The following is a 27,846-nucleotide window of genomic DNA, read 5'->3' on the forward strand; positions in this document are numbered from 1 at the left end:
ACTATTGTTACGTGTTTGGATTATTTTAAACGGGAGAGGTTGAATGCTTCTGAATCCATTGTATTAACTTTACCTTCCACTCGCAGTATGCCTTTCATGGTCTTGGCCTGCGATTCAATTGCCATGTATTTAGCTATCGAGCCTTAAAGTTCATGTTTTCATGTGATCGCAGCCTTGAAGAGAGACTCTGAATTTTTCATGGAAGCCGGCCTAAAATATTCTATTTCAGGTGCATTCTCCTCCGGAATATTATTGTTTGGGTACGACTGGCCAACTACCGATATAGGCAGCGATGGCGACGAGCTATGCCTTAATTTCCGATGTGCGACATCTCACTGGTTGGGATAGAGATTCTCCTGGTCTCATTCCATGGCGGCGGAAAGAGTCCTCGGCGTAAAGTTAAGATTAGAAGAAGTAGAGCGAAAGAAATATACTTGGAGGAGGGTCCCGAGAGAGAGTGTAACCCAGCAAGGACAACGGGAGGGTGCGAAGAAGCCCAATACTTCAACTAAAGGAGCGACCTTAGTTGGTTCACTAAACCCCAACCCAGCGCTACATGTTCTCCTGGGTCCCGCCGAGGATCCCTCAAGTGCCCTTGTCCCGACTTCTCCCGGGATAGGCGTTATCGAAGACAAGCCAGGAATGGCCGAAGTAAGTGGACACCCACCTTACCGGTTAGAGAGGCCCTCTTTAAGACATTCACCAAAATGTTCACAGGGGCTAGGAACACTCGATCGTAGGAACTTCCGTACACCACTTACGGATCGCTCCGGGGTACGCAACAACCTTGACCAAATCTACCAAACGAATCAGGCCTTCGGCCCCGATCACGTGCACTATCAGCTTTATCCAATACATGGTCTTGGATAAAGATTTGCTGTTTACTGCTTACGGAAACATCCGATGATCACACCCCACCCCTGCCACGGGAAATTATTCAGAACTTCAATCTTCCGAGAAGAGAGAGAAAGATTCGTAAAACTTTTCAGTCAAACAAGATATTCGATCCACTTATATAGATATATCTATGTACATATGAATATGTACGTATTCTTTGCTCTCTATTTTGTAGAACCTTCGTTCTTCAAACCAACCTTGCGGCGGGCCGGGCCGGGCCGGGCCGGGCCGGGCCGGGCCGGCGGCGTTCTCCTATTAAATCATTCCCACGATACGGGCAATATGATACTGGCATTATCAATGTGTTAAGCGAGGAAAAACTGAAGATGGATTGGCTCTCAGCCAGCCAGCAGCAGAGTTACAGAGAGCGCCGCCCGCGCGCGGACCTTCTGATGGCCTACCTCGCCCCTAGACGAAAGGGCAACCATCTACACCTGAAATACTGTCGACAGTATTTGCTTGCGGCGGAACAACAAAAAAGAGTGCAGTCTCCCGCTTAACCGGAATTTGATAAGGTTTCGCAAGACACTTCAACATATACCTGACGTTAGCAAGGGGGAACCAAGGTTTCTGCCTCGGTTCCCCCGGCAGGCAGGCATTCTCGGAACGCCCGCATGATGAAAACCGCGCCGATGAAGCCGCTTAATGAACGATGCCCGGATGAAGCGGTGGGTGCGCAGGACCAGTGGAAATCCATCGTGTCCGCAGCGAAGGCGCCGCAGAGCGACCCGATTATTAGATACTTATAGGTTATAAACCGTAAGCCTTCAGCCTTATGCAAATACCATCATGAACAAGTGGTCCTTAGAACAAGGTGAGAATGGGGGGAGAGCTACTAGAGGCGTTCCTTCTGCCGGCCTTCCCTTCAGTTGAGTGGCTGAAGCCCCGCCCCTGGCTGGTAAGCGCTATGCGCCATTCCTTTAACGTAATGAACGTTGAGGGCGCGCGCGCCCCCGATGCGATGCCCGCAGTTTTATTTCCAAAATGAAGATCGAGGTGGAAGGCCTCATAATGAGATAGGTTCAATAGTGTCCGTGCAAGCCGTATGCAGTGAAAGTCGCACGTACGGTTACGAGGGGGTTCGCGTCTATACGTGGAGTGTGGATGGGAGCCTATGTCGCCCTATTTGTTCTATGATCTATGGGTCTACTGGAATCACTAACTTTGAAGAATCAGCCAAGACTTTCACTGGATATGAAATCACTTTGCTCAGTGCTCAATCTAGTGGTATCTTTATGGGGATCCCATTCATTGCTGTAGGTTTCTTATCCAAGATTACTGCAGTTTCTTTTCGAGCGGCCGTAAGACGGCCTGTGGGTACCGGCAGATTGCGGCCAATCTCAGTACTATCGGGGCGCCTTATGTTATGCTGCTGGAGCGTGGAACCCATCACTACCTCGTAAGAGCGTGAGACTATAGCATGTTACAAAAGCGCGGTTGGGGGCTAGGAGGTGAAGGGCACCGCGCGAACTCTTCTATAGTGTCACACGAGAGAAGCCCGCCCGCCTGGCGAATCGAAGTTCCAGTCAACTGGCCACCTGGTTAACCTGTGCCACAAGCAAGCACAGTGGAAACGCGTTGGTGTGCTTCCTGCCTGTCGAGATTAAGCAGCGACAAGGTCTAGATTGGAGGAGCTGGAAACAGCTGCATGAAAGCCGATTACTCAACTCAACCCCTTGCTTGGCTTGGGGACAATTAACGAAACGATATCCCGAGACACCAAAACCATAGGCTGTATCGGCGAGATCCAACGGTGAGCTAGATCCCCGGCTGGAAGTCATAGGACCTTTAGTACCCACTGCCGCATTCCGTGCGTGCCACTTCGGCCTTTATGTTACAAGCCGGCAAGAAGAGCGGCTCGAAAACCTGCCTGAAGGCGGGGAAGTGGGGCACAGCAAACGCTCCTTCACCTCATTCCGTTCAGGAAAGGGATAACCAGGAGCGCGCCGCGCGGGTCTTTGACCCCGAACAAAGCCTTTGGCCTTTGCTCGCGGAGCGAACTAACAAATTTCATTCTTTCAAGGAAACCTGCCGGATGGTAGTACGCCATCTTCACCTGCGGCGGAGAAAACCAAAGAAAGCGCCTTGTTCTCTTCTCGGCCTGAGAAAGCACTGGCAACAACGGAAAGGAAGGGGTCTATCTATCTAATACCTGCTTTTACTGAGCAGGTTTTATCCGTCCAAAATCCACTGCCGAATTAATTCCCGGTGACCTTATCCGACAGCGTGTGGAATGGCTGAAAGCGGCGGCGGACTCTCGGGTATATCTAATCCAAGTGTTGTAGGGTTAGAGAGCCGTATGATGGGCGACTATCACGTACGGTTCGGGGAGCACTGTAGTAGGTCATTCGGGAATTCTCTGAACTCTTCGCTAGGCAAACAGCGAGTGAACGACAGCTTTCTTTGCTGCACGGCTCGGTTAATGATTTACTTTCGACCCTATATGTGTGGGCACCTGATGTATACGAGGGTTTACCTACTCTGGTTACAGCATTTTTTCCCATTGCACCTAAAATATCTATTCCTGCCAATATGTTATGTGTTTCTCCCTATAGTTTCCACGATCTAACATGGTAACAACTCTTCCTTTTCTGCAGCATCGCTTTCATGATCCTAGGAGCACTGGCCGCTATGGCCTAAAAAGAAGTAAAAAGACTTTCAGCTTATAGCTCTATTGGACATGTAGGTTATCTTTCAATCGGTTTTTCACGTGGAATCACAGAAGGAATTTAATCACCACTAATTGGTATCTCTATTCATATATCAATGATCATTAATGTATTCGCTACAGTTTTAGCATTACGTTAAACCTGTGTCAAATATATAGCGGATTCAGGCGCTTTAGCCAAAACTAATCTTATTTCAGCTATTACTCCGTCCGTTACTATGTTTCTATACGCAGGAATACTCCCGTTAGCCGGCTTTCGTAGCAAATTCCATTTGTTCTTTGCCGCCCTGAGCTGTGGGGCTTATTTACTAGCTTTAATAGGGGTAGTTACTAGTGTCATCAGTCGTTGGGCGGCCGGAAGGGGTTGCCTAGAGTCAGTGTAAGAGACCTGCAGGCAGGCAGGGTCGTGCACCGGACGCGTAGCTTACCAAAACGTCGCAGGACAGATGGAGAGAACGCATCTACGAAAGGGCAAGTGAGGGGGTGCCGCTAGGATCTCATGAACCTACCCAAGATCCTTGTATGAGTCCGCCGCTATCACTACACGAGATGAACCTAAGTTGCCGTAAATCAAAGTATCCTTCAGTGTGATGAGACTCCCAGCCAGTTACAGCGCGCGATTGCTGAAGTGCCCCCTGCCGGTGATCAGAACAACGCAAGCCGGACGAAGACAGACGGAGCAGATTACCCATATCACTGCTGCTGGGGACAGGGAACAAATCGGCATCTCGATATGATAATACAGCCCTTAGGGAATAACGGCGAAGTCCATCCAAGAGGAACAATTCGTCTTAGAAAGCGGCGAAGCGCAGAAAAGGCGTTCATCATGAAGGCCTTCATGATGAACCGGCGCGCGCGCGCGCCTTCATGCATGATGATGAAAACCGCTTCGCGCCCGCCCTACAGGCCTTATTCGTTCGTTCGTTGGCCAAGTTAATCAAGTTCGAGAGAAGAAGTGAAGCTGGCCAAGCGACAGTGTTTTCTGGCAGGTCTCCGGGAGTGCTTGCAAGGAAGAGTGCGCAAAGAAAAGATTGAAAGCGGCGTTGCTATATATAGGTAGATAGATATAGATACATCCATCTATCTATACGTATCTGTTTCTTTTTCTACCAATTGTATAGAAATGTTCCTCTCCTGATTATTTACTGCGCTCTTCCCATAGCGGGCTCTGCGATGGACGGCAGAAGGTCCATAGTACCCGCCTACCTAAAAGGAACCCCTTTGTCTTGGTTTCATTTAGGGGAAAGCACTGAGTGATCCGGTAGCCGGGAAGGGGCCTAAATAGTAAAAGCCTTGGTGAATTAGACTCTACGTATTCACTCTGCTTAACCCCCTTTTGTTGGATCCATTGGATGCGTCTGACAGAGTTCAGACAGGGGATTCGATCCTTGTGAATCTTTGGATGCATAGCTTTTTGAACAGGGCCGCAGGTGGTCTGAAGGAGATCAAACAGGGGAGGATAAGCAGGCTCGCCCCTTCCCTCGGTATCCCTCCCGCTCCCCCCGAATGAAAGGGGAGAGCCGAAGACCCTGCGGATGGGGGAGGAAAATAAGTCCTCGAGAATAAGGACCAATCTGCTGTTGAAGTGGGCATCGCTGGCTGAGAAAGCGCTATAGCTTTCTTGCTCCGCTCCTTCGTTCGTAAAGCCAACGGCGGTTCATGCGTGCGGAGTTATCTGAACCTGAACGATTCAGAACTAACATCCGAAGCAAGTTGAGTGGGTGAGCCGTATGATGGGCGACTGTCTCCCGCGGTTCTAGGGGGACTAGGTACCCTGGGACACTGGGGGTCACTCCATTTTATTATATACGCCTGGTGAAAATAATGTATTTCGATACGCCTAAAAGATGGATTCTATATAAACCAATGGATCCTGAGAAATCGTTGCTACTAGCTATTAGTTTCTCGTCGATTAGTTTCCTCTTCTTATACCTTTCTCTGCTTTTCCTAGTCACTCATGAAATGGCACGTTGTCTATGTATTCGAGTGGTCTCATTGAATCTCTTCACTTCGGGGTGGGGGTCCGCCCCCTTTTTTCCCGCCTGCTGCTTTTCGCTTTAGTTGCGGTTGTATGCCGTGGACACACGGATAGATTCATTCCCTAATATCCCCGGCTCGGACGCCCGCCCTTTCTGGGTCCTCCTATCCCACGAATATGTTTGCAGGGTTAATCGGGTCGGACAGAGGGGTGTATTCACTATACCGAAAGACGACCAAAGTTGCTTGCCCAAAAGCAAGCAGCCCTCCGAACCGAAGTGGCGCCCTCCTTAGGAAAGTTGGTTTGAGGGAGAAAATGGTTGGTGGAAAGGTCAATTCGTTTCATTTCCATGGAAGAGGAGGGTACGAGCGGAGTTCTCTAGCCTAGGCAAAGCATCAGATATACGTTTCGCTATCCATTAACAACAGTGAAAGCGTAAATCTTTTTCAGACCTAACCTATTGGGTGGGAGAGGCAGGATTTGAACCTGCGTAGAAAACCTTCAACAGATTTACAGTCTGTCGCTTTTAACCACTCGGCCACTCTCCCCGTTCAAAGTAAGCTTTGACTGACTTTCTGAGCGATTGGGAAGAGAGAAATCGATTAATCTACACGTCCTAACCCCTTCCAATAGACTAATCGAACAAGTAGAGGTTCAAGGAATCAAACAAATAGAGGCCATGTTGAATGCCGTCGGTACACCTATGCTCGGAGCTTCTAAGAAATGTCATGGCGAAATAGCAAGCAGCTTAACACTCGCTCGAAGTCTTTGAAATAATTGCCTCGAGAGCAAGGCTTCGGTCCTTCTCGATAGAATCGTCACGAAGCGAAAGGTGACTTCTCGTTCTCCCTATTATTATTATTGTGGGCGAGGAGGGATTTGAACCCCCGACACCGTGGTTCGTAGCCACGTGCTCTAATCCTCTGAGCTACAGGCCCTGTCCCCACTGGATTTGTTCTAGGAACCCCCACCTTTTCTTTCCTTACCCATTTCGGGCGGGTTAGAAAGATGCGCTTAGGATCCTCTCTCAGAATATGCCGACACAGAAAAGACGCCACACTGCGAACAAAGACACTTTAGAAAGAAGGAAAAAGGCGTAAAGAAGGTGGTATCGTATCTGTTACGAGGCATAACATACATGTATTCTCGATCATTGAGTTCGGGTATACTTATTGAAGGGAAGTTCATATAATTGAACTGGACTCGGAAGCAGGTTAATTGATTAAAGTAAACTAAACCGCCCGCGAATTCTCCTTCAAATCAATGAAAAAGCCGAACAGAGCACAAAGCAATGTAAATTGATTGGCCGTTACTATCCTATGTTACCATTCGCGAGCTGTGGTTCGGGGGATCCCTGAGAAATGGCGGACCGTTGTTGTTCTCGAGAGAGACACTTGGTCAACAATCCCATTGAGAATCTTCGTCCGTCGGGCATCTTTGTCGTCGTCTCGTAGGTGCCATGCCCAGATCCTTGTGGTATCGATAAGGTCATCACGTCTTATAAAAGCACCAATACCCGGCTCATGCGGAACGGAAGAAGCGGAGCAAGCAACTCTTCGTCGTTTCTTCGGCTGGCTTTTCACCAATACCTGCCATTCAATCTACTTACCATTTATCCTATATGACTGGCTTTTTTTGATTATCGCCGGTTCATTTCATGCGGGCCTATTTAAAAGCTCTAGTCGATCAATTCTCATGTTTGTTTCAGTTACTTTCTCCGGATGCAAGACTCGAACTTGCGACCCATGGATTAACAGTCCACTGCTCTACCGACTGAGCTAATCCGAAACGAGAACGGGTGTATTATTGACCCGAATGAAGCCAGCCCTGCAACCCCCTTTTTTCCCTATCTCTATAAGAGGGTGATGGAGTTGTGAAGAGTTCAAAGTGAATAGAGACTGGAAGCTGGCTAAACGAATGGCGCGTCTATATACTAAATTTCCTTACCAGACTATACTATAGGGGGCCAGTACCGAAATCTTTCTGTCTGTAGCCGGCGGAAGAAGCGCCTCTCACCAACCAAATAACATGGCGCCCGCCGCTTTCCCAGCAAGCACGAGTAGGAGCGGAAGCTGAGAAAGAGCTTTGCGCTTTATCCCAGCATCTATCTCAGCAGAAAATATGTATCTAATCAAGCGTAGCGGTCAAGGTCATTACATGACCGATATATCGATCTTTTTCACACCATCTATGGTGAAGCGGGCTTCGGTTTGCGACTGAAGGGACGAGCGCCGATCTCTTTCTGAAAGGTTAACTCGATGAAAGCGGATCTGCATTCCTTTTCGAGGGTTTATCTTGCCTTTTTTTCTCCTCAAGAGAAGAGATTGGCGGGTCGACCGGCGATGAGGATTTTGATATGCTGTGGGGAACCGATGAAGCGGGTCTGATATAATGAACCGGCTTCTAGGCGGTAAGCCTGGGCGCTCCATGTGAAGTCTCCCCTCTCGTCCCTTACAAGTCCTAGGTTTGCTTGCTTGCTTGCTTGCTTGCTTGCTTGCTCGTCAGAGTTTGATTCGCTCTCATCAGTCGAAGGGGGATCTCCGGCACGCACCTTCGCTACTCCTCCAGTGACTCTTCCGGCGCACTTGTCTCGTTGACATGAGCACGCTTTCGGTCACAAGAGTTAGATTGTGCACAAAATAAAAACTACGCGAATTGACCGCCCGCCGTTGAGTGACGAATTTGTTCATCCGGATGAAAAGGCTCGCGCGCGGGGAAGGGGAATGCCGCGGTGCATATGGTCTCGTTCGTTCGTTGGCCCATCGTTGGTTGGTTGTTGAGAACGTCAGTCAGCCGGCAAGCAAAATTTCAACTGAACCCCCCAATCGCTCAAGACTTCGATCAACGAACAGATTGTCTTGTCGTCGGCAATTCAGAAAGTGTTAAGACACCCACATGAGACGATGCGGTGGGTTCAGCGGGGGATGTTTACATTCTGAACCACGAGAAACCAGCCCTCACTCATCGTGGGGACTACGGGACCTTGGGGTCCTGTGGACCTCTTGCTCAACCCTCTAACGAAGAGGCTAGGGACCTTTTGCTAGCCTCCCCAAGCAAGCAAGCAAGCAAGCAAGCAAGCAAGCAAGAAAGTTATCCCTTACGGGAATCGAACCCGTTTCTTCGACATGAAAAGACGATGTCCTAACCACTAGACGAAAGGGACTTGGCTTTGAAAACCTGATGAAGACGTGCTTGAATCAACTCTACACCCAGCCAGATGCTTATGGCAAGAGGTTAAAGCACTACGATCTGTAGTACCTCCTCTCAATCCTAGGACCTTCGGGTTAACCATTTCCTACTATCTATAGGAGGCATAGTCTTCACAACTCTATATACGAAATTTCCGGGTTTCAAAATGAATGCCTAGATGACTCAGAAGGTCATGTCTTCAGAGAAGTTTCAGGCAGGCAGGTTACAATGCTTGTTTGATCCGTGGACAGAGTTATGCCACAAGAAGCCGCAAGAAGCGCAGAGAAAGACGTGGAAAAAGGACGGAGCGAAAGGTTACCCGCCCAGTACACGGCAATAATCGAGGTGACAGGATTCGAACCTATGGCCCTCTGTACCCAAAACAGATGCGCTACCAGACTGCGCTACACCTCGTGCTTGCTTGCTTGCTTGCTTGCTTGCTTGCTTGCTGCGTGGGCCATCCCCAGCAGTAATGGTTGAGGGCCGGCGTAAGCTATCGATTAGCGCCTAAGCCGCTTGGTTGGCACCCGATCTCTCATCACTCAATCTCGGGAAGGGAAAAGGGCCTAGAAAGAAAGTCTTATGTCCTTGCAGCAAGCAAGTCGCAGCAATGCAATGAAGGCCTTCGCTTTGTCGTCGTCTTTCGATCTATACGTTTTTCGAACTCCAATGCTTGCTTGCTTGCTTGCTTGCTTGCTTGCTGCTTTAGGCTTTAGCGAGGTTCATGAAATCTCGAAGAAAGCAGCAAGCAGCTGGGGTCTTTGAATAGTTAACGTCTCACAGGTCATGAGGCGGCTCGAAAGTCAAAGAATGTATATGATACTAACCGTACATTTTCCCTTCCCGCGCTGGTAGCTCAACTGTTAACCGCTTCATCCGCGATTGGTCTACGGTTTCAATCCCTTCATGCGCTTCATGAAGAAGCGCTTCCTCCTCGCGCATAGCGCTTCATCCGGCCGGGCCGGGCCGGGCCGGGCCGGGCCGGCATTTACCCAACTTGGAATTAACTTCATCAAGTCAGTACAGTTAACGAAAGGACGCTGGCGCTTCCCTTTGAGATTCCCTCCAGCCACAGGTTCCCCTACGACTACCATGTTACGACTTCACCCCAGTCACTGACCCAACCGTGATATGCGCCAAGAAGACCACCAATACCAAAATGGGCCACACTCAACTAGGCATGGAACACTTTAGTAATGGGTGATCTCTGGTCGATGCTTCGGGCGAAACCAATTCCCAGGGTGTGACGGGCGGTGTGTACGGGGCCCGAGTACATATTCACCGCGGCATGCTGATCCGCGATTACTAGCGATTCCAACTTCATGTTCTCGAGTTGCAGAGAACAATCCGAACTGAGGCAATCTTTCTGGATTCGCTCCGCCTTACGGCCCTGCTTCCTATTGTAATTGCCATTGTAGCACGTGTGTAGCCCAGCCCATAAGGGCCATGCGGACTTGACGTCATCCTCACCTTCCTCCATAGTAGAACTACGGGCAGTCTCTTGTGAGTGCAACATCGGCACAGAGGGAGTGTCATCAATCCTGGCTAACCGCTGACTGAACACAGATTCATGGGCAGGTACCGATGAAGCGGCTCACTTACCACCGGCTCGCTCGTCGGAACCTCAAGTTCGTCGGAAGCCAGCCCATGTTCTATGTTCCTGCTTGCCGAGGGTGAATGATGACATTGATCCTCTGGGAGCAGCATATCTTAGCAACACAAAACGAGGGTTTCGCTCGTTATAGGAGTTAACCAAAAACGTCTCACGACACGAGCTGACGACAGCCATGCAGCACCTGTATGAATTTTCGTTTCATCCCGTTAAGGACAAGCACACCGGTTCATATGTCAAGTGTTCATACGTCAAGTGTTCATATGTCAAGGGCTGGTAAGGTTTTGCGCGTTGTATCGAATTAAACCACATGCTCCACCGCTTGTGCAGGCCCCCGTCAATTCCTTTGAGTTTCAGTCTTGCGACCGTACTCCCCAGGCGGAGTGTTTAACGCGTTAGCTGGGCCCCCGATCCGCGGACCAAGGACGAACACTCATCGTTTACGGCATGGACTACCAGGGTATCTAATCCTGTTTGCTCCCCAAGCTTTCGCACCTCAGCGTCAGTAGAGACCCAGAAAGCTGCCTTCGCTACTTCGGCGTTCCTTCGTATATCTCCGGATTTTATCCCTACACACGAAATTCCACTCCCCTCTGTCCCACTCGAGTAAATTGGTTTTGAAAGCATTCCGCCAGTTGAGCTGGCGCCTTTGACTTTCAACCTGATTCACTGCCTACGTGCCCTTTACGCCCAGTCATTCCGAATAACACTTGCCCCCCCCGTCTTACCGCGGCTGCTGGCACGGAGTTAGCCGGGGCTTCTTCTTCGAGTCTTGTCATAATCGCGTACTCGACGAAAGAGCTTTACAAGCGGCATTGCCCTTCCTCGCTAACGCGACGTTTTTCACTCACTCACGCGATATTGCTGGATCGGGCTTTCGCCCATTGTCCGATATTCCCCACTGCTGCCTCCCTACGGAGTCTGGGCCGTGTCTCAGTCCCAGTGTGGCTGATCGTCCGAAAAGATCAGCTAAGCATCTGCGGCTTGGTCAGCCTTTACCCAACCAACTACCTAATACTACGCAGGCTCATCAAACAGCGCTTTTTAGCTTTATCGAAAAGCAGCAAGCAAGCAAGCAAGCAAGCAAGCAAGCAGCAAAGCTGCTTTCGTTTCTTTGGGATTCGGCCCAAACTGTTTGGCAGATTCCCACGCGTTACGCACCCGTTCGCCACTTTGTCTTCAACTGTTCTATAGACGAAAACAACGTTCGACTTGCATGTGTTAAGCATATCGCTAGCGTTCATTCTGAGCCAGGATCAAACTCGGTTTTTTGGTCAATTTCTGCCATACGAGGCAGGTTGATGAATTCATGTGCAATATTTGAATTTTGGTGTGACTCTTGGTTGGAGAAGGCCACACCACAGTTGGTCTCTTCTCCATAAGCCGGACCGCCAACGTCAAGGCGAGATCACATTGGTCCAGTCCCCGCATAGCCAGTGGAAGGGTGAGGTGCATCCACTCAGATAGCATGGGGAGGTCGAATGACTGCGGCCACGTCAATCCGCTTCTTTTCTTTTCTTGTTGGGCCGCGCCGCAATTGTCTAGCTTCTGCTACCAACTCCCCCATCGGGCCGTCTGACTTTACCGTAGCCGATAAGTAGCGTTAATCGTCTTCATCGCGCTGATGAAGCAGCGGGTTCATCCACCACCTTGGTTCTTCCCCGCAAGCAACTTCCGCCGTATTATCCATAGCTGTTCATCAAGAAGGCCTAGAGTTAGTTTTCCGATAAGATTCAAGCTACAATTTCAAACAGCACCTTTTCTTCATGAAGCGCAAGAAAACTGCACTGCGGAAGAAGAAGAAGCGGTAAAAAGTGTAATATAAATGGCTACCAAAGTTCTTCTTTTGAACTTTCAAGAAGGCCTGAATATTCATGGATTATTATACGATAATCTTTAATGCGGCTCAGATTGCGGAAAGAATTGAATGCTGGAATTTCGAAATTCCGTTGGTAAAATTCAGAAGGATCATGCAAGAAGGCAATATCATCTTCTGGCCATAATCTGCGAATCCAGCAAAGCAAAGCAAAGCAGCACTTTTCTTTTCACTTTAAACCGAGCCGGCGGCAATCTTGATGAATCACTGGCAAGAAGATGCTTTGCACTTTTCTTTCCACTTTAAAGCAGCAATCTTTTCACTCGGAAATGGCAAAAGAGCTTGGAAGAAGAATAGGCTAGGGACGGAGTCGAACCGTCATTCCAGGATTTGCAGTCCAATACATTGCCATTATGTTACCCAGCCAGCAGAACGTTTTTCCCGCTTAAATGAAGAGAGGCGGGACTCTCATTTAAGGGGGGTGACCTTAGGCCACCCTTTGAAATAATCTAAAGCCTTACAATCAATTTCTGCGATGCCATAAAATGTGAACCAACGACAACGATTTTGGGCAAAATAAGAATTAGTGATTGAAAAAGACCCGCAGCTTGCTTGTGAAGCCGACCAGCGTACTGCCAACACGACTTGTTTATGCCTATTAAAGAACCTTTTAATGCTAATTCACAGAAAACTATACGAAGCATACAAAATAACTAATATACGAAACGGAAGCGACCGATGGAAATACGTCAGTTTCTTACTCATGTAAATAAACTATTTCTTAACAACGGCGACGACTTTTCCGGAGTCTTATTTCGGTTTTGGTCGGCCAATCAGGTTAGGAGTTCCCTGCCTGACCGCCAATTCAGAACCGCTCGTGACAGTTTCCCGTCATACGGCTCCCCGCATCCCATCAGGTGAGGGTTCCGGAATACGAGCTCCCCTGCCCTCTTTTGATCGTGACGATGCCCATGCAGCCAGCAACTGCCGCAAATTGGCAGCTCATGCCTCCCGGACGACGACGTAGATGCGATCCATCTGTGATGTCCACAGGCGGCCGGCCGGCGGAAAGAACACCTACGCCGTGGTTGGAGTTCTACTTCCTTGTCGTCGCTTTAGCCCTATCGGCTAGCTAGGGCCATTGCTCAGTTTGTTTCCTCACGCGCTTGCTTGCTTGCTTGCTTGCTTGCTTGCTTGATAACTCCTAGACTCAAGTGAAAAACCGACCATCAGCGTATCTGATGAGAGAGGATTGAAACCTCGTATCTTCCCCATTTTCCCGCGTCTCGTGACTAATTCAAAAATTTCCTTGCATCAGCGTCGATTACGTACTCTGGCTTTCTTGTTGATAGATATGTGGATCACTCTGGTGGCGTCATGGCGGCGAGATCGACCCGAGCGAAAGTAGCTATTGGGTTCGAATCCCGCTTCTTTTCTTCCGCGGTTCGCCTTTAGGCCATGAGGGCGATCCGATCCCCAGTAGCAGGAGTCCTGAAAGGTCATGGAACTGGCCATACTTCCACTTTCACTCTCACTTTCGCTTTTGCTTCTACTTTCAGAGGTATGTATATTCAGCAAATCGGATCAGATTGTCTATCCATGACAGAGCGAGTGCTACTCGTAGTTCAGGGGCAAGGTATTTTACGTTGCTTACTTTCCTTTTGGCCAATCTGCGCTCTTTATCTTCGAATGTTGAAGCATATTGGCTGCTCCCTTTCCCTTAAAATTAGATGCGGGGACACTTTGGCACGTCCCGATAATTAATTACTACCGGGCCCTCGCTTATTGTCCCATCCTATCCCTGTTCACCGTACGGTTGGCTCTTCTGAGTGCGACCTCAGAGGTGTGCGGGGTTCTCCAGTTCCGGGATTCCATATTTCAAAGAACCAGGCCGTAAGGCTTCCGCTCTACGCCGGAGGCGCGCTCGAAGAACGGGAAAGGACAGACAACCCCTTTCCCTCGGCCTCTGTCCCATATTTTGGACGCAGGAAGCAATCCTGCTTTCCTGTTTCGACGCTTCAAACGCTAGGATTGCGGTTGCCTGCTGTCCGGTTCAACTTAGGCTTAGCCTTCGGGGATGCAGTACCGCCACTCAGCACTCACCTAGACAATACCCAAAGTGTTTCATTCCCACCCTGTCTCCCAACGAAAACAAAGAAGGGGCAGATATCGTCACGCGCGCCCTTGCTTGAGATTCAAAGTTCCCCACTTTCGCCGGGTTCTGAATCCCTTTCATGCCCAGCTTCATGCCTTTGGATGCCATTCTCCCAGCACGTGGGCACGCTGTTACCCTGTTCCCGAGGGAGAAGGACTTTCACCTTCATGGAAACTCAGTTCACTAACTCCGCCATCCGAGCGCGAATGAATGCAAAATGAGTGCACAGACGCGACTCAACGTCTTAACCTGTGAACAGGTCACGCTACCCGACCAGAAAGATTTCTATCTTAACGAATGGCTTTATAGGGCATTCATTTTAATTCATATTTAGCCGCAGGCTTTCACGGTTTCTAATCTCATATATTCTTATTAGACACCCATATAACCTTCTCTAATGACGTATGACTAAACCTCGACACATAACTTAACCTTTTTTTATGACCCTTCCATCTGCCTTTCTCATATCTCCAAAGTTTCGTATGTTTCGGATATGGCGCTTGAAGTAAGTCCCTTTTTGAATGAAAAAAAACTCATATTAGTGGCGTTGGCTTCTGTAAATCCCCTGCGTGCGATGTGCTCTAAAGGCACAGAGAATCGTACACTTAAGCGGCTTAGGCGGTTGAGAGATACCTTCCCTTCCCAACTGCTGGCTGGGGTAGAATCCTATTACTAAAAGGCGGGCGCATGAACCCTCTTTCAACCTTCTCAGGAACCATATTCTTATGGTTACTGCATCAGGACCTACCTAAAGGTGAATCAAACCCTGAATTGAATACACGGGTCTCTTCATGAATAGTTGTGCAATGGATTCGAGAATCCGGGGAAATTTCCTCCGAAGCATACCCATCCAATCCGATAGCCGTTAATGTCCTAAGTGTGGGGAATTGAGACTCGGCGACCGAAGCAACTTATCCGACCATCCAATCATGACCGGCTGTTGCCTGATGGTCTAACGGCTCGAAAACGGGTGGGTCCTTAGACACTCGCTAGACCGGGACTAAACGTCGGTCGGAAAAATCTGATCCAAATTAATTGCGAAACCAGAACTAGAAGAAGTTTCTAGATACAGAACACGATTAAATACAACCTTACCAACATTTGATATGATCTCAACTTGATACCTGTTAAGTTGAATCTGCCTATGGTTGTTAAGCCTGTGCCTTGGCATGTAGAGACGGAAAAAGAGACCAAGAATGGTAAGACCTTAGTTACAGCGGCGGTGGTTACTTAACTGATTCCGTTGATGTGTATTATCGTTACCGTTTATTAAGCAGTAAGAACCCGCCCGGCCCGGCCCGGCCCGGCCCGGCCCGCCGTAAATAGACGAAACACTTCCCGCATGCACCCCGGCTAACAAATAAGTACTAGTTTAAAGTAATGAACTAGTGAAAAGCACTACAGGCATTCATGCCATCTTATTGAGAATAAATATTATGGTTGGCATCCAGTTGAAAAATTAGAGCAACCAAGCTTTAGGCGAGCAACCCTTGCCTTATTCTCTATCGGAGCGGTTCTTCCCCCTCGTCCGCCTAAAAAAACACGAAACCAAACACAACAAAATGATGGAACACGCACGAAAAACAACAAAAAGCGCGTCCCGCAATCAGATTCACCAAAACAGAAGCGAGAAATGAGCACAGAACAACCCAGCGTCCCGCAAGCAATCAGAGACTGTACAGGAAGCTGGCAAAAACAATAACGAAGATGATGATGAGTCTAAATGCATGCCGCGAAGAGCCAGCCCGAGAGCGCACGCACCGGGAACACTACAGCGGATAAAAAGAAAAGCAAAGAGTATCGGTTGGACGCTGCGATGGTTGATGAAACACAACAAAAAAAAGATGGTGAGACTAAGGAGGAGATCGACCCGATACAGGATGCACATTTGAAAAGCAGCAAAGAGGATTGTTCGAAGTCTGATGATGAAAGCAGCAGGCAGCATTGTCAGTGATGAAGATTATGAAGACGATTGCGAGAATGGGGGTAAAGATGTGTGGGGTAAACTGCTGGATGCGGGTGCTTTTCTGGACGAATCAGTATCTAAGGTTGATGATGATGAGAAGCCTTTAAGTCAAAGGATTGATAAGGAGTTATCAAAAGAAGCCCGCCGGCACCTGTAAAAAGGCGGAAGAAGCCGGCCGAAGAAAAGAAAAGAAAAGAAGCGGTTTTCATCATCCGGATGAACCGGCCGGGCCGGCCGGCGGATTAGAAGGCGGCTTTAAAGCATTGCTTTATAGAATAGATAATGCTATGAGGCTGAACCTTCATGGATGCAAGTTTTACGCTTATCAGCAGCATTATGGCAGTATATTTACTGATTTTACTACGGCAGGCAGTTGGCAAATTTGTTTTACTGAAAGAAAGGTCGGGACTGTACTACTTTTTGTAATGAGAGAGTGAAAGAGAGGTTGGGACCGCACTACTGCCTGCCTGCCTGCCTGCCTGCCTGCCTGCGCGTGAAAGACTCATGGTAGGCTCTAGTCAATGGGATTCCCTGCCCACCAAGAGGAGACGGAACTGAAGCACCTAATAAGGCAGGCTCGCTTCGCTCGTCTCAACTATTTCACTCGCAAACCAATACCTTAAGCCAAACATACATCTCATTCTGTCGAATCAATTCTGGATCAATTGGCAATGGTTTTATTCTTAATGAGGGGAACTATTTGAGGAATAGGCTTTCCTGCCTGGGCGCCCACTTCCTTCGCGAAGCGAAGCGTTCCTGCGGGCAGTTCTTCTCCTTACACTGTAATTACGACCATTGAACAAACTTGGTTGACACACGTGGTCTATGCGCTGCTAATGTTGCAGCTTCTCAAACATTTAACAAACTCACACCATCCGTTTCGGATAAGATCTATCCCGTCACCACACGAGCCATCCAACCTGAAGGGTTTCCCTTTCCCTTTCCCATTCTCACTTCTGTGGGCTTACGGGTAATGGGAATATCTGCGAAGATTCTTACCCATATTCGACCATTTCTCTAGAAATGTCTGCTTGTAGCGCGACGCGCTGCTTCAATGGTTTAATATAGAATACGACCCGCTGAACAGCTTTTAATGCCATATTTTCCGAAACTAAGTCATGTACCGTCCGTTCTGCAACCTTTACATTTGCCCTTTTAACATTTCCAAAACTTTGTACGTTTTAGATATAGCATCCGAATTGAGTCCCTTCTTGTTCTTTGAAACATGTTTGGAATACAGAATCCACACCTTGACGCCCGGGATCCCATAACGAGTGAATATTTCTGCTCTTGCGTAATCAATATAATCAGAAGATACATGTAAGGATATTGAACCATATTTCATACATTCAGTTTGAGCTATTTCTGCACCATTCGATCAACCTGGACGACAAATACAGATTCCCTTCACACATTCGCAGTTTTCAATCTATTAGAATATGGATGTACAAATTTATACAAATGATTTCTTTTTTTCTGGTCCCCAAGGTATCTCCTAAGCTATTGGAAAAGCACTTTAATGGAAAAAATCAGCTCTTACTGGCTTAATCGGGATATTAGTGCTTGTTTCACTAGATGAAAAAAGTTACATTTCAGGCCACCAAGGTTTAATCTTCTTCCGGCAACGATGACTGCATACTTTCTTAGTTCCTCTGAATCAGGCGTTCACTATGTGCGAGCGTCAGCGGGCATCTCCTCCTGAAGAAGAGTGACTATTGCACGGATCCTTCTCTCTGGGTTTCGTACATTCACGTCAGGCATCCTTATTATAGTGGTACCGACAGCACAGATTTCTTGCTTTCTCACGTAAGGCATTCCCTATATACAGACACAGTTTCCTCTCTGCAAACCTACCCCGAGCATTCCTCATTTTCTCAGAGCGTCGGGCGGCATCCCTACTATAGGAAAAGGATAACAGAGAGGGAGAGAGAAGCAAAAGATTGTCATCAGTTATGTTAACCGTAGTGGGGTCAGAATGAATTTAGTTCTTCATACGAAGAAAGTGTTGCACGACCAGAGGCATAATAGGTGCGGTTGCCAAGGGGCGGCGAGAGTTTTCGGAGGCCTTCTCGCCGCGGTTTTCCCCTAGTAATCCTCCCTCTTCTCTCCTTTTTCATATCGCCCTGCGGTCCGTGAGATAGAGTCGAGAGTCCACTTGCGCCTAGTAAGAGGGTTCATGCGGGCTCCGCATGAATGAACCGCTTCATCGGCTTGACGAGGGCAAAGCACAGGAAAGGCAGATGGGCATTTCCTATGTCCCATCCCCCTCTCGTAACTAGTGCAGGCTACACAAGTGCTCTCCGAACCGGGCTGGATAGTCACCCATCACACGGCTCTCTAACTTGACGGGTGAAAGGCCGAGTGGGAACCCCGGAAATTACCCCTTTCCCCTTCGGCTCTCAGAGCGTGACAAGTGCATAGGCTCCTTCCCGTTTTCTACTTGGCATTCACCAAGTGCCGGTTCCGCCTTAGGAGGGTAGGCAGGTGGTATGGGCCCTCTGACTTCTTTCCGGGGCTTTCCTCCCATAAGATCTCGCCGTTGTTTCCTACATGGCTTGTCCAATTGTTGATCGAACGCCCTGTGTTGGGATGTCATTTAGTGTTTTGTCCCCAGTAACATGGGTAACCTGCTCTATCCTTTCCTTTCCCTTCTGTGCAATGGGTGGGTCGAGGGAAGATCATTCGGCCCAATTAATCAAAACCCTCAGTAGGCATAGAGCGAGGCAGCGTGCGTTCGCGCTCCCCATTCGCCGAAATTAAGTGCCAATGGTTAGCTGTCGCCGGGTAGCCAGCCCCGAACTTCGATTCGCCAAGCTTTGCCCTCATCTTAATACCGAAAGCAGGCTCGCTCTATGCTGTTGAGTTACCCGTAGACTTTTTGGTTCAAAATACGGGCGGGCCTTCGTTCGTTCCGCCAACAAACAAGTTCTTCGAACTTTAACCTCCTTGCCGCACATGCTTTGGTCCTCGCGTTCGTTACCGAGCAAGAGTAAGTGCAACGCCTTTGTACAGTACATAATTGAGCGCACGCAATTTTTCATGCAGGAACTAGACCGGCCGCCCTCTCGATTAGCGTCATCAACAATATCATCAACCAAAAAATAATAGTAAGCATCATTGAACTAGAAAGAAGAATACATGAATGAATGTCCTTTTAGGGAAATGATGAATGATACACCTACCAAGGCGAAGGTCAACTTTGCGATTTCTTCCTCTAGTTTTCCTCTTTCTTCCCCCAATTTTATCTTTCCCTCCTTTAGTTTTCTTTTTCTTTTCCTCGGACAAAATCCTGGGAAAAATTGAACGGAAAAAATATCTAAAATCTACATCCTAATACAACAATTTTCCATAACAGTAAATGGAGTCAAGAGTTACTCTGTCTGGCTGTGGGAAAAGCAGCCGAAAGAAGCCAGCCGTGTGAAGGGCTGGCTTCCATTCACCAGCCAGCGCGGACTAAATCAAGTGCTCTTCGAACCGTGCAAGATGGTTGCCCATCACACAGCTCTTCAACCCAAGTTGCCTATATCGTGCGTTGCGTGGTGGATCCCAAGTCTTTCAAGCAAGAAGCGCTTGATCCTCTGCAAGCAAGCAAGCAAGCAAGCAAGCAAGCAAGCTCCCCACGCTGTGCACTTGCTTCTCTCCGCCGATCAAGCAGCGATGCTGCTCGAACCGCTTCTTCCGCATGATGAAAACCGCTTCTTCGGCCGTTAGGTTCCGACACTCTGCCGGCCGCATGAACCGCCGCGCCGGCCGGAATGCCTTTCGAAAACAGCAAGCAGCTTTTTATCTAAAATGCCCACGTGCGCTCTCCCAGTCAAACGTGGGTCGGAAGCTTGAAAAGAAAAAAACGCGTCTTCAGTCAAAGCCTTCGGCCTTGGCTCACTGAATCTCCTAGAGTTTGAAGTGATTCCAGGTGCCTGCTAATGACCGCGACAGCTTCGATCAGGCAGCTTGGGCTATCCACTTGAAGTCTTCCACGTCGTCGGTCGTTTTCCCTTGTTTCAATGATGACTTAATCTCTGGCCGAAGGGCGGGCGGGCTTCCCGGCCGGCGCGGCGGCACAAGGTCGATCGGTGTTAAAACGGTTCGTAGCTGTTCAGTCTCATCTAAGAGTTGACCCGATATCTCTGTACTGCTTGAGTGTGCAATGCTGAACCCGTTCTTTCTTGCTTGTGGGCGCGTTGATTTAGGCTCCTCCCCTTCCACTGCATAGCTGCGCTTCCTTATCATCCGCTTCTTTTCTTTTCTTTTCTTTTCTTAGGCGCGTTTTTTGGCGGGTACTATGAGCCTTCTGCCCCACGCGTCCGCCCGCAGGTTAGATGCGTGGTTCACCGGTTCCACCGAATACTCTCACTTGTTGAAGCACAGTGCGCTTTAGGCCCAAGCCGCAGGGCTTCCCGAAGGGCTCGGGCCCTCTTTGTCCGGGTACATGCGCCAGCGATCAGCGCATGTACAGAGAAGGCGTGGTGTTGCCTTTCCCCCTGAAAAGCTAGGCTTGGTATCCCTTCCGCCGCACCTCGCGTTCATGGTATCTACATTCAACTGTGCTTTAGAGACACGGTCAAAGTACGCCCAAGGATTGGTTAGGCTCAGCTCCTGTCACGACATGCTCTGGTCTCCTCCCTTCGTTCCCTGAGGCTGTGGTCCCCTAGCGTTAGAATAAGTTGTGTCCGTCTTGTTGCGGACATCTGCAATGCCCTGACCGACATGCGGCAGGCAATTCATTCAGTGACTTCGCGGTCGCCCTCACTAAACCGACTTGAATCTGAATGGTAGTTCGGATTAAGTCTGACTGAAATCAGATTTACCTTTCATGCCGTATCCTATTACCGTACCTTCTATCTCGGCTTGATCTTAGTTGTTCTCGAGGCCTTTCATATAGAAGCAAACTCTCCAAATTTATGACCAACCTTTTCTTTTGTAACCTTCAAACGAATAAAAGATCGCCCATTATGAATTTATGCATAGCAACCATCAAATTTAGGCGAAATGAAAAGTCTACATGACCAAATTCTCCCTCTGATCTTTTTCGTCCTTCTCGACAAGCAAGCATCAACAAAAGGGCCTTTCCATACAGATCATGCCATAAACTAATTTCTGCGTTTCCTCACTATTGCTCAAAATCCACATTTGGTGGGCTTTCCCCAAAGTAACACCAAAAGTCTACCTCCTTTCGTGCGTCCTTCGCCTCCTCCGTAAGAATAATCAACCAGATTCATAACAACACCTCAAACAATGGGGCGTCTGCCTAACCACCGGCTTTGCCCTGCTTTGCCAAGCTTACGTATGCCATGGTCGAGATTAGACACTATACCGATAGTAGCTCAGCATCAGAAATCTATAGGTTTGTGAACACCTAAGAGTGACCGCGCAATACATTATGTATTCTCTTTCTCAATTGTTTTAGCCTTGACCCCTGCAGCTCAAGCTGACCCTGCGCCTTAACCTGGCTTCCATTCGGTATTATGTACCCATGCGCCCCTAGCTATATGGGCTGATGGTATGCGATTTCCCACCATTTAAAAATACGGATCAAGTACATATTTTTTATCGCTATAAGGGTCGGCGTAGTCTCCTCCAGGGCGTAGCCAGGAACCACTCTAACGGCTTCCCCACGGGACCTTCTCTTCTAACCACTTTCAGCCTTCATTCACTGTGTTGAACGAGGCTGAAGGTTTAGACCAATCATAATTCATCGCCATCCTGCCTGCTTCCAATTAATAACTAGCTAATATATGGGTGTTAGCCTAAGCCGCACCATTACTGCTGGGGCTTGGCTCCCGAACCGTGCATGAGCTATAGGCCTCACACGGCTCTTCCTAAGAACTTAAATCCTCACTGGCTCTGCAATCCCTGATCAGAGAGCCTAAGCATTCAGTCGAGGCCTTGGGTTCTTCCGGGAATAATACGCTAGAATTCCCGCCCGTTCTGCCCACATCTCCAGCCATTCGTGGCTAAGGTCTTAAGTCTTCGAGTCAGCCTATTCTTTTTGAAGAATCCTGCTGCACTCACGGGCATACAGCCTGGCGGGCCTTCCGTTTCCGGAGCTTCATGGGCGTTGCCCCGTTCCTCAATCAGATGTTTGGATGTGAGCTATACTCCGCGGGAAGCTCCACGAGCGTATGGCCTTGCCAATTGACCCCTTTTCTCGTATGACTGGGAACGCTGCTCAGTGACAACCTCTCGATCGTCGCCGCCTTGGCCTCTCTTGCTTGCTTGCTTGCTTGCTTGCTTGCTTGCTTGCCACCACGATAACAGGCCCTCGGTGTGGTCAGCACCGTCGATTTTCGGGCCACGAAGCTTACACTCATTCACATTGGTTCATCCTGCTACGGCTCGGGCCTTTCGCTCTTGCAACTTCGAAGGTGGCCATTCTTTTATCAAGGCCTGGAAGTCAGCCGTGCATCTCAGCCACTGGCGGGACTGGATACCCGCATCTGATCAAAGTTCTCGTTGCCTGTGAGAGCAACATGGGTCGCTTCGCGAAAGACATTGCTTAGGACCAACGGGTCGCACGAAAGGTGTACGATCTACTTTGCACGCCTTATCTCTCGGCCTTTCATCTGCCTCCAGCCGTCCCTCAAAGCTATGCTTAGGTTCGAGAATTCTCTTTTCTTCTTCGTTTTACCGAAAACTCTCCAGCGCTTTACGTTTGATTCTCCGCGCCCAGAGAACGCTATGCGTTCTCCATCTTCGCGGCGCCCTCACTTTAGAAAGCGCTTTGCACTTTTCAGAACGTGGCACTCCTTCAATCCATCATACTGAAGCAATCCGGAAGGAACAATTTGGGTCATATTCGATCCTTTCCACAATGCCCAAAGACGAAGCGCTTCATTTCCAATCAATTCTTCACTACAATCACTTCGATCCACCTCCTCAGTAAAAAACCGTGATACGCCCTGATGGATTCCTCCCGGCGGACCTCTTGTTACTACTGGTCAACTTTCTCAGTGCTTTTTCTCTCCAGTAACCTCTCATGGATTCTTTGGTTTCTTCCCTTCACTCAAAGCATCCGTGACATCAAAGAAAGGTGGTACCATGGCAGGCATGGGGTGTACCCAGTGTCAACGTTATCAATCATATATACGATGATTGATCGCTTCGCGCATAGAATATACCATATAGCTGATGTTACCCATGAGTGAACAGTGGGCTGGCGTGGTTAAGTGGGCCTTCGGCCCGTGGTTGGTTTTTCCCCTTCCTTTTAATCAACTGTATATATAGGTGCTGTGATCCCGAAAGCTAGGCACATTGCATTATGTTTGTATATGTGGCCACTATTCCATACGATCCAAAGTGTTGCCTGCTCAAAGCAGCAGCTTGTTAGCATAAACCAAATAAGAGCTCATTTCAACAGCAGCAGAATTCTGCACAGCCAAACAGATAATGCGATCCTGTCCTGTTGCATGCATAACAATACAGCATGGTGGAAAGGGTAGCTATCATCCTCTCTCCCCCCGGAAGCCGAGCGGGGGAAGCGCTATGTGCCGATGAACCAACCGGTTCATCAAACAGGTTCTTCATGCATGCATGAAGGCCTTCATGATGATGAAAACCGCTTCTTTTCTTTTCTTCGGCCGGCTTCTTCCGCCTTTTTGTCCGCGGAAGCAGCGCATGGTGCTTCTCCGCCGGGCCGGGCCGGGCCGGGCCGGCCGTTATGCTTTCGATTTGATCTCACTATGTCCGGATTTGCTTGTGCAAACTATAAGCGGTGTAATTCCGCTGTATTTTTCTTCTGACCTGACTTCCTGACTAGAGTTTGACAATCAACTCTAAACCAGTTTAATAATGAAATGGAATTTTCAATTAAACTCCGAGTGGGTGGTGGAATTTCAACCGAAGCGACTTTTCGCACAATTTATGTGTTTCCGTTTCTATGACCGGCAATTATTTATGTATTCCCATTTCAGATTGTTCTCTAGACTTTTTATCAATATAAAGTAATCACAGCACTGTATACGAGATTCATTTTCTAGGCAACCCAATCTAGCATGTGTTATGCGGATGCCCTGTTGGTGGTTTCTCGAGAGATTTAATCATAATGCATACCTTGGCAGTCGTTCCGAAGTAAAGGGTGGTTTTCTCTTTTTGTTGATTATGCCACTATCATTAGTTTCTTCTTTCTTGTATTCATAACTTTTTTCTATTGCTTTTTCGGCGAAAAGGCAAGCAAGTTTTACCTGACTTAACTGAAAAGCCATTTTCCTCTCTGCAAACTCCAGGAGAGAGTGGACTTCAGGAAATCACAAAGTGGGTCCCCAAGGAGGAAAGGAGGAGGGAACTTGTGAGGAAGTTTCCACCCTCCTTTCGGCCTCTGGGGTTAAACAAGACCCAGATAAAGTCAAGTTAGAGAGCCGTGTAATGGGCGACTATTCCGCACGGTTCGGAGAGCACAACTACGATCACTTCTCCTCGGCAGAAGCTTGACTCTATCTTTGAGCGCGGTAGAATGAAGACGTGTAGAAGTCAAAGTCTCTGGGATTATTGCACGTAAATCTGTCCACGAACCTATGTAAACAGGGTTAAAAGCGGTGGATAGCCTAGTCCCTATAGGTCGTGGTCAACGGGAACTGATAATCGGCGACCGACAAACTGGAAAGACTGCTATAGCTATTGATACCATTCTGAACTAGAAACCAATCAACGCATAGGGCACCTTCGATAGTGAAAAATTGTTTCGCGTGTACGTAGTGATTGGATAAAAACGTTCAACCGTGGCATAATCGGTTAAGATTCCCCCGGAAGCCGGTGCTCTGGAATATCTCATTATTGTTGTAGTCACGGCTTCGGATTCTGCTCTCCTGTAATTCCCGGCACTACATCCTGGTCGTGCTACGGGAGAGTCTTCTAGAGATCATGGAATGCACGCATTAATCATCTATGACGATCCCAGTAAGTAATCAGTGGCATATTGATAAATGTCATTATCGCCACGTTGACTACTAGGTTGTGAGGTTTCCCTCGGAGATGTCTTCTATTCATATCTCTGTTCATCGGAAAGAGCCGCCAAAAGGTTAGACTAGACTGGTGTAGGTAGCTCGATTGCTTCACTCGTCATTGAAATATAAGCTGGAGACGTTTCTGTTTATACTCTTATCAATGTCATTCTCATTACAGATGGATAAATCCTCCCGGAAACTGAACCTCTCTATCGCGGAGTTTGGCTCGTTATTAACGTAGGATTACTCGTTAGTTGTGTTGGGTCTGCCGCTTAGCCGAAAGCTATGAAAGCACTTCGTGGCACCTTAAAATTGGAGCCGGCATAACATCGTGAAGTTGCCGCTTCTGCGTAATTTGGGTCAGACCTCGATCCCGCTATTTAGTATTCGCCATATTGCGGCGCTAGGCTTACCGAGGTACTTAAATAACTATAATATCCCCTGATCCCTATCGAATGACAGATTGTAGTTATCCTCGCGGCGGTCAATGGGTTCCCGGACTAGATCCCTTTGACATAGATCGCTTAATATGAGAAGGAACTCCCCGACAAAATCAAACCACACATACTTGAGGGTATCAAGGAGTAAAAGCTATTGAGTGAAGAGGTGTAGAAAAATCCGGCTACGTTCCGCTAAAAAATTGCCAGTTCTCTATCATCAGTAACAACTGGTTCAGTCTAGTTCAAGAGATGGGGAAGGAGGCCCCCTCACGTAATTACTAAGGAGACCCTCCCTTTTGTTTGTAGGAGCGTTAGGCGGGTGAGCGGATAACGGCGGGAATTGAACAAGCCGATAGATCACCGCCACCTAACCTATAGGTGGTTTGCGGGAATTGGCCCAGTTACCTCCTATAGAAATGCTTTGTTTGTTTGTCTTTTGGTAGGGACAGTCATTACGCGTAGCTTCGTTGGACACAACGACTGGCAACGGTTGATTTCGGCCGGCAGCTTCGGGGAAAGGTTTGAACCCATGGCTATGGCAATCTATTTTCTGGCTTCTTTTTTTCTAAAATAAATTCCGATTCGCTAGAGAGAGATCAATTGCTTGCTTGCTTGCGGGGTGGAGTAAATGGCCAACTCGTCAGGCTCATGACCTGAAGACTGCGGGTTCAAACCCTGCCCCCGCACTACATGTTGTCAACAGTAAAAAAGCAAATGAAGATTATTGTATAATAATCCATGCTTAAGAATGGGAAACTAACGTGACTATTCATATTGTCAATTCGTTATCATTCGTGTTGTCAATGAGACGGTGACATTCCAATGAAGCGGTTTTCATCATCATGAAGGCCTTCATGCATGCATGAAGAACCTGTTTGGTTTGATGAACATGCCGGTTCATCATGCTTGCTGTTTAAAATACTCGTTAGGTGGTTCCGCTTTTCTTTTGGGGAAGGCGTGCGTTTCAGGCTTGCAGGGAAAAGTGCCATTTCCGAGTTCAAAGATTGCTGCTTTAAAGTGGAAAGAAAAGTGCAAAGCATCTTCTTGCCAGTGATTCATCAAGATTGCCGCCGGCTCGGTTTAAAGTGAAAAGAAAAGTGCTGCTTTGCTTTGCTTTGCTGGATTCGCAGATTATGGCCAGAAGATGATATTGCCTTCTTGCATGATCCTTCTGAATTTTACCAACGGAATTTCGAAATTCCAGCATTCAATTCTTTCCGCAATCTGAGCCGCATTAAAGATTATCGTATAATAATCCATGAATATTCAGGCCTTCTTGAAAGTTCAAAAGAAGAACTTTGGTAGCCATTTATATTACACTTTTTACCGCTTCTTCTTCTTCCGCAGTGCAGTTTTCTTGCGCTTCATGAAGAAAAGGTGCTGTTTGAAATTGTAGCTTGAATCTTATCGGAAAACTAACTCTAGGCCTTCTTGATGAACAGCTATGGATAATACGGCGGAAGTTGCTTGCGGGGAAGAACCAAGGTGGTGGATGAACCCGCTGCTTCATCAGCGCGATGAAGACGATTAACGCTACTTATCGGCTACGGTAAAGTCAGACGGCCCGATGGGGGAGTTGGTAGCAGAAGCTAGACAATTGCTAGCGGCCCAACAAGAAAAGAAAAGAAGCGGATTGACGTGGCCGCAGTCATTCGACCTCCCCATGCTATCTGAGTGGATGCACCTCACCCTTCCACTGGCTATGCGGGGACTGGACCAATGTGATCTCGCCTTGACGTTGGCGGTCCGGCTTATGGAGAAGAGACCAACTGTGGTGTGGCCTTCTCCAACCAAGAGTCACACCAAAATGAAAATATTGCACTTGTGCCCGTTAGTTGACCTAAATTGGAGATGAGAAAAACGTATAGTCTAACCTCGATCGAAAGATAGAGCGGCTTGGAAAGGCCAACCAAGATCGGCAATAGCTGGTTTTCCGCGAAATCTATTGAAGTAGAGCGTATAATGTTCATGGCTTGAGGTAGAGCACTCAATGGGCTAGGGTAGCCCAAAGCTTGACCGATCCCGAGGAAACTCCGAATACGGGCCATGGGTTTGTACAGACAGACTTCGGGTGCTAAGATCCAAAGTCGAGAGGGAAACAGCCCAGATCGTACGCTAAGGTCCTTAAGCAATCACTTAGTGGAAAAGGAAGTGATCGAGCGATGACAACCAGGGGGTGGGCTTGG

General features: G+C 48.2%; 3 non-coding genes and 2 pseudogenes across 3 annotated transcripts; 1 reads left to right on the forward strand and 4 right to left on the reverse strand.

Moving 5' to 3' along the window:
- Positions 1-6,008: 6,008 nt before the first annotated feature.
- On the reverse strand, positions 6,009-6,091 carry TRNAY-GUA (transfer RNA tyrosine (anticodon GUA)). The gene has a single exon. It is a non-coding gene; the product is annotated as a tRNA-Tyr (tRNA).
- A 1,167-nt stretch (positions 6,092-7,258) lies between these two features.
- Positions 7,259-7,331, reverse strand: TRNAN-GUU (transfer RNA asparagine (anticodon GUU)). The gene has a single exon. It is a non-coding gene; the product is annotated as a tRNA-Asn (tRNA).
- Positions 7,332-9,072: 1,741 nt separating this feature from the next.
- On the reverse strand, positions 9,073-9,146 carry TRNAP-UGG (transfer RNA proline (anticodon UGG)). Its single transcript has one exon. It is a non-coding gene; the product is annotated as a tRNA-Pro (tRNA).
- Positions 9,147-9,790: 644 nt separating this feature from the next.
- On the reverse strand, positions 9,791-11,611 carry LOC147849357 (18S ribosomal RNA; annotated as a pseudogene).
- Positions 11,612-27,496: 15,885 nt separating this feature from the next.
- LOC147849358 (25S ribosomal RNA) overlaps positions 27,497-27,846 on the forward strand; it is a pseudogene marked incomplete at its 3' end in the record, with an annotated part of 2,812 nt that continues 2,462 nt past the window's right edge.

Source organism: Azolla caroliniana, unplaced genomic scaffold, assembly GCF_043228905.1.
Source record: "Azolla caroliniana isolate FFs.n. ecotype wild unplaced genomic scaffold, voAzoCaro1.0.p SCAF_75, whole genome shotgun sequence".
In the NCBI taxonomy this organism is placed as follows: Eukaryota; Viridiplantae; Streptophyta; class Polypodiopsida; order Salviniales; family Salviniaceae; genus Azolla; species Azolla caroliniana.